At 35.5% G+C, this 7,186-nt stretch overlaps 1 protein-coding gene across 4 annotated transcripts in view; it reads left to right on the top strand.

Annotated features, from left to right (window-relative positions):
* Positions 1-2,387: 2,387 nt before the first annotated feature.
* Positions 2,388-7,186, top strand: part of LOC109861317 — a 13,570-nt gene continuing 8,771 nt past the window's right edge. The window contains exons 1-2 of one of the 4 annotated variants that reach the window (XM_020440904.1): positions 2,388-2,592; positions 2,678-2,925. The gene's annotated coding sequence lies outside the window, so the exon portion shown is untranslated. Of the gene's footprint in view, positions 2,926-7,186 lie in introns of all 4 variants that reach the window. The other 3 variants (XM_020440905.1, XM_020440903.1, XM_020440902.1) reach the window with 3 other exon arrangements.

Here is a 7,186-nt window from a genome sequence, read left to right as displayed (position 1 = left end):
TATTGCAATTTTACTGTGATATTGCAGTAATATTACGTGCTATGTGGGATGTATATATTTCTCTTTTAGATATCATGTACAAGTATGTTATGTATACATTATGTATTATAGATATTATAGATTTTTATTCTATAACAGAGTATCTTTTTAAAAGTAAATCACAGTATTCTTAAAAGTAAAGATATGATAAACTTGAGAATGACAAAAATGAGTACCTTCTCAAAAGTAAATCACAGTATTGTAAGCGCCTGAAAGAGAATTCTGTTTAAATATTTCGACTTTGTCGAATGGCTTGATATGTATTGCCTTGTAGCTAATGCTTTCGTCTGTTTATTATTGTAATTACCTTGAAAAAGGTCGTATCGCGCCATCTTTAGGAACACATGTTATTGTATCGTGCATGATTTTGGGTATACTTGCCGATTACGCAACGAGAGTTGTTAAGAGACCGTTGAGGAGATCGGTCGAAGACTTGACTACGTAACGACTGAGTTTTTTCTTGTGTTGAGAATAATAAATTTATATACGTTNATTATTAAGTGCAACAATGAGTGATATTTAATTGCCCTCAAGTAAACCGCTCCATGATGTGATATATATACATATATAGATAATTTTTACCCACACGCCTACAGTATTTTTAAAAGTAAAAAGACGATAAACTTGAGAATCATAAACATAAATAAAATTTCTTCTTAAAAAGAAATCACAATATTTACTTAAATGTAAAAATATGATAAGCGCACACATAAGTATAAAAATGAGTATTTTAGCAAACAGAAATTTGATGGCTGCGTTCATTTTTTACTGGCAGTATTAAAAATCTATAGATTTCTGTCACGTATACTATAGATTTTTCAGTACTGCCACTAATAACCGAATCATACCAGTGGGCCGATATCATACCAGTTCCCGGCATGCAATAACACGTGGAGGGGATGCGCACAGAGCTACGTATTGTATACTCCCAGCAGAGAGAAACCTGAGAGCGGCCATCCTATAGTAATTTTTTACGACGGTTTCAGCCGCTGGTTTTAGCCGTATTTCCACAAAAGTGGAACTCAAAGGCCGTTCTACATTAAACGCAAGTCACAGGTCTCGTGGAACTGATCAATCACGTTGGTCGATTGGCTGATTTGACTCTGCAATTGGTCAATTCCACGAGATCTGCTACTTGCGTTTAATGTAGAACGGCCTTTGAGTTCCACTTTTGTGGAAATACGGCTAAAACCAGCGGCTGAAACTGTCGTAAAAAATTACATTAGGATGGCCGCTCTCAGGTTTCTCTCTGATATTAGCTGACCGCAAGATCCGCCGAGTCATACGCCGCGCTCGCTTGTTTACTCCGCCTCTCGCATATATATAATACTCCTATATTGCTAGTACGGTGCCGACCTGAAGCCCAAATGTTACGGTGCAGACAATATAGTAGCCTCTCTCTCGCGCAAGGTCCAGCTGCTTTGTGCGCATGTGGTGAACATTCAAGCACGCTTGCGCATTTCTCTTTCTCGCGTTCTTTCTCTCACTTTCCAATGCTTTGTCTCGCTCGCACTTGCTTAGAAGACGCGCCTGCGCATAATGACGCTCGACTATCTATGTCCATATTTGGACTTCGTGCGTCTCTCTTTCTCGGGCCTCGTGCCTCTCATTGCGAAGATACGCGACTAGCAATATAGGAGTATTATATATATGGCCTCTCGTTGCTAAGACATCGCATGATGTAATAAAAAAGATGGCTTACATTATGCAATGTCTTAGGGCGATGTCCCATTGAGCGGAAATATATAGCGGAACGGAATGTGCGGAACCAGCTCTACCAATCATAGCTATTCCGTTTTCTTTCCTTCGCTTTTTCTGTGGTTACGATTGGTCGAGCTGGTTCCGCATATTCCGTTCCGCTATAGATTTCCGCTCAATGGGACATCGCCCTTAGCAACGAGAGACGGAGTAAACAAGCGAGCCAGCCAGAGTTTGCAACTCTGCTACAGAAGAGGACTATCGCTTTCCACGCGCTCATTGGTTCATATTTATTAAAGTACATCTCATTAATTATTGCGAATTTTGCAAAATGGCAAATAACTTTTCTATTCAGTTTCACTCAATCTATCTCCATACTTCGACTGTGTCAAAAAATTTCAAACACCTTGTATATACATACTTTTCTATTCAGGTTGACTCAATCTATTTTCATACTTCGGCTGTGTCAAAATTTTTCAGACACTGTATATATTGTAAGATATCGGCAGAGCGGCGGCGCCACTAGAGATTTTAAGATTGGCATGCCTGCGCTTAGGTAACGGCGGCGCTACTTTCCGGGCGACGGCGATCGACGCGACGATCTCATATAACGAGCGTAGAAGAACCACGTAGTTGCCGGAAGGCACGTGGTAATAAAGAAGAATCGGGAAAAGTCCAGAATTTTCTCTACCGGAGAATTACCGCCGGTTATTCTCACGTATCGTTACTCTTAAACGATAAGGCAAACCGGTCGGACGTGGGAATAAGAGTCGTGTTATTGTCGTGCCGCTGTCGTATCGAACGTTTTTCGAAGATTTTGCCGTGAAGCCGATTTATTGCCGGATGCTTATTAAAGTGCGTTTTTCTAAATGTATATCGGTGGTTTAGTAATAAACTTTCTTTGTTAATAATATTGAAGACTAGTTTGTTTTGATCCAAGATTCAAACATTCAAACAGCTGATGCGTATGGAAAACATCAAGCATCGGCGTGAGATACGCGTGATCACAAGAAGGTCGAGATTCATTGCCGAACTCTACGTTGAATTGAAACCTATTGGTGTGTTTCACAGAAAACTTTATTGAAAATCTTACAATATATACAGGGCTAAGGTAACGCTTTTCACAAAACGCTCAGTAAATACTGATAAATTTTCGTACAAAGAGTTTGCTGGCAGACTTTTCAAACGGTTAGTAAATGTTTTTATGAGTAAGCAATAAAAAATATTAAAAATTACACATAAAAAATCGATTAATTTATTATAACTTAGTTTATTGTAAGAATAAGAAGACTATTTATATATATTACATATATTTAATATATTAAATTATTTAAGTATCTTGAGATTAATTTTATCTGATAGCTTTATGTAATTTAATATATATTATATTTCATATGTTATATTATTTCATATAATTACTAATTAGTATATATTTTTAAATTTAAAAATATATATCAGTCAGTAATTGCGTAGTGTCACTTTTGCAAAAAAATGTAATCTAGACCTCAATTCTTAAATTTATACAACAAAAAATTGTTGTATAAATTTAAGAATTGAGGTCCAGATTAACAATTATTTAACACTTTCAAACACTTACAAGTCCATACACAGAGAGAACGGTTTTTTTAAATTTAATAATCCGATTGGTTTGACTCATATTTGTTGCATTCAAACAACATAATTTTATATCAAACAACAATTTTGTTGAATGAAACTTTGTATTGTTACGTTATAATAAGAGTCATATTATTTGACAGAAATAATATAAATGTTTGAAATAATTTATTTCAACAAAATAATATTTTATTTAGTTTCATTAAGAATTATATAAAGAAAAAAAACCATTTTTTAACATAAATGTATCATAAAATATATTTGATTTAATTATAGTATTGTTTGAGACCAAAAATGTGGTCGCGTTGTAAAAATGTACTTTAAATCATATTTAATAATAATAAGAGAAATATTTTTATCCATTGCAAGCACATTGCACTGCAATATTTTTAATAAAATAATACTTTAAAGAAATAATAAATGAACTGTATAGGATAGCTTGAGAATAAGTACATAAAAATAATTACATTTTAGTAAGGAACAAGTAATCTCGCAGATTGATTATGAGTGCAGGTTCTGCGAATATGGAGGTTTTCGAGTTCAAATCCCGCTGTTATCTTAGGATTTTTTTCAGGTTCGGTTTCTTTCAATGAAATTTACCGGTTGATCGGCGAGCTGAATCAAGCTTCCAAAGATTAATTCAAGTGAAATCTCGTAGCTGCGTGAAGACGCAAGCCGCGTAAAATTCTTTTATTGAATTTTTAGATTTATTTAACTTAACAAACTATTTTGTTTTGTCTCACGTTTGACGAAAACACTATGCAAACTTTCAGAAACGCATTATACAAACGTCTTTCAAACGCTGTAGTGTTGTAATTTCCTTATGAACTTTTATGAACTTTTTACTGACTCTTCCAAAATTTTTAACGAATTTCGACAAAACGCTCATACACAAAGAGAAAGGTTTCTTTAGATTTAAAAATTTTGTTAAATCCAAACAAGTTATTTTATTGGAATAGTCTAAACAACCTTATTTTTGAACTAAACATTCCGATTGTTTGACTTTCAAACAAAGTATTTTGGTAAATAAATCTGAAACTTTAATTAAAAAATTTTTCGCGGCTAGTGGCCTCACACAGCTTCGAGATTTCACTCGAATTAATCTTTGTAGGTCCGATTCAGCTTGCCAATCAACTGATGAATTCCATTAAAAGAGACCGGACCTGAAAGAATTCTAAGGTGATAGCGGGATTTGAAATGCGATTATTTTTATCTACTTATTTTTTATTATATATATATATACACATTTCATTTATTATTTCTTTAAATTATTATTTTATTAAAAATATTGCAGTGCAATATATCTGCAACAATGGATAAAAATATATATTTCTCTCTTATTATTAATTATTTATTATTCTTATATTGTAATTTAAAGAACATTTTTACAACGCGAAATTTTTTATCTCAAACAATGCTATATTTAAATCAAACATATTTTATGTTACATTTATGTTAAAAAATGTTTTTTTCTTTATATAATGCTTAATAAAACTAAATAAAATATTATTGTGTAGAAATAAATTATTTTAACCTTTTCGCTCTGGGGATTTTTCCTTTAAAATTGACCTCGCATTTTAGCTGAAAAAGTTAATAATAACCTGCTACCCTCCCCCCCTTCAAAGTTAATTTTGAAGGTCAAAGAAGTAACCAGGATTTCTTTCAATTTTTTCCTAAATTTAGTGCATTAAATTGACCTTATAAACATCTATTACGTTCGCTTTTCTTGCTGGTCCATATATGGACCAGTCCCGAAGCGAAAAGGTTAAACATTTGTATTGTTTCCGTCAAATAATATGATTTCTTTTAATATAACAATACAATTTTCATTCAACAAGATTGTTGTTTGGCATCAAATTATATTGTTTGAATGCAACAAATATGAGTTAAATAAATCGGATAATTAAATTTAAAGAAGCTTTTCTGTCTGTGTAAATATTGGTTTTGAGAACGATTTCTCTCAAATCTGGTTTTTCTGGCTACTTTTGGCCAGATAACATTGATCCATTGATAACCTTTGTATCAAAGGTTTTCGAGTTTCTTACACATGCTGCAGCAAGCAGAGTTGCAAAATCGAGCCGGGAGCAACGAGAGCATCGAAGCGGTGAGGGCACGCACACAAGCGAAAACTGCCGTCCGTGTGCGCTTGGCTGTTTGGCTCGTGAAAGAATGCAGACATACTATGGCTGCTTTCCTTTTAGGAGACACAGGTGACACAAGTCGACACAAGAGTTATTCTGTCTTTGTTTCTCACTGAATACTGAACNAAGACAGAATGACTTTTGTGTCGACTTGTGTCGACTGTGTCTCCTAAAAGGAAAGCAACCTATGTTTCATCTCTTTCCTACCAAACCGGCCACAAGGCGAGGCACGTTACCGACGTTGCGCGCTGTTCTTGCGTATGACAATGAGTGCGTTCAGACAACTCAACAGTTGCACAACGGTTGAGAGATAATCACTTCTGATTGGATCATACTTTTGGAACCGCAGCAGATTTTGAAGAATAATTCTATCATAAGTGATGATCTCTCAACCGTTGAGTTGTCTGAACGCACTCAATATCTCGTAACACTTTTTCGAGACTTATTTTTGTAAAAAATACATAAAATCATTGAGAATAGGGTAATTATGCAGTTTAGCAACTTTTCTCAATTTTGGCTATTTTAACTCGGTTTTTTTTTAAAGAACGCTTTATTTTGTCAGTCTAATGAGGAATCAGTCGCGGGAGCTCAGAAAAATTATGTACCTCCCCTTTTTTTTTAAAAAAAAAGTGAAACTCGGAAAATCTTCTTAATTATATGTAACGAGTCTCCCGATCTCAATGATTTTTTAATATGTTGTAGAAGACAAAATTTGAAAGAAGTTTTAGAATTGAATTCTTGTTTTTCACTATTGTGTCGATTTCGGAAGTAAATATTTTGGTTGTATCACATATTATCGCACACGTATAGACGGCGAGAGGGTGGGGCGAAACTTCTCCTTCACCTATTCGCCTATTCGCGTGCACTAATGGAATTGGACGGAATTTGCCAATTACCGTCGTAAGCGCATAGGCAGGGGGGCTGCGCCCCTCTGCACCCTCCCTACAAAACCTAACCTAACCCTAACCTAAACTCTTAGGTACAACGCGAACATTAATAAAAAATAATTTTGTGCAACAATTGATCTGAACTTGTGTTTGTTTCAGATTTTTCGAGTTTTACGTTTTTTTAAAAGAAGAAGAAAGTACATAATTTTTGCAAGCTCCCCCGATTGATTCCTCATTAGACTGACAAAATAAAGCGTTTTTTAAAAAAAACCGAGTTAAATTAGCCAAAATTGAGAAAAGTTGCTAAACTGCATAATTACCTGTCATACGCAAGAACAGTGCGCAACGTCGGTAACGTGCTTCGCCTTGTGGCCGGCTTGGTGGGAAAGAAACGAAACATAGTATGTCTGTACTCTTCCACGAGTCGAACAGCCGAGCGCACACGGACGGCAGTTCTCGCTTGTGTGTGTGCCTCCACCGCTTCGATGCTCTCGTTGCTCCCGGCTCGATCTTGCAACTCTGGCAGTAAGTGGAAGGGGATACGCACACAAGCGAACAGCTGTATACGTGTACGCTCACGCTTTGGCCGTTACGGGCGGTAAAAAAGAACAGAAATATATCTGCTGTTTCTTTCTATTGATATAGTATTCTATTGCAATAGCTATAGTGTACGCAGAGAGAAACCTGAGAGCGGCCATGCCATTGTAGTTTCTTACGACGGTTTCAACCGCTGGTTTTAGCCGTATTTCCACAAAAGTGGAACTCAAAGGCCGTTCTCCATGAAACTCAAGTCGCAGGTCTCGTGGA

The sequence above is a fragment of the Pseudomyrmex gracilis genome, unplaced genomic scaffold (genome assembly GCF_002006095.1).
Source record: "Pseudomyrmex gracilis isolate BER0280 unplaced genomic scaffold, ASM200609v1 scaffold_685, whole genome shotgun sequence".
In the NCBI taxonomy this organism is placed as follows: domain Eukaryota; kingdom Metazoa; phylum Arthropoda; class Insecta; order Hymenoptera; family Formicidae; genus Pseudomyrmex; species Pseudomyrmex gracilis.
The sequence above is the reverse complement of the archived record's forward strand: the minus strand, read 5'-3'. Positions and strand labels throughout refer to the sequence as shown.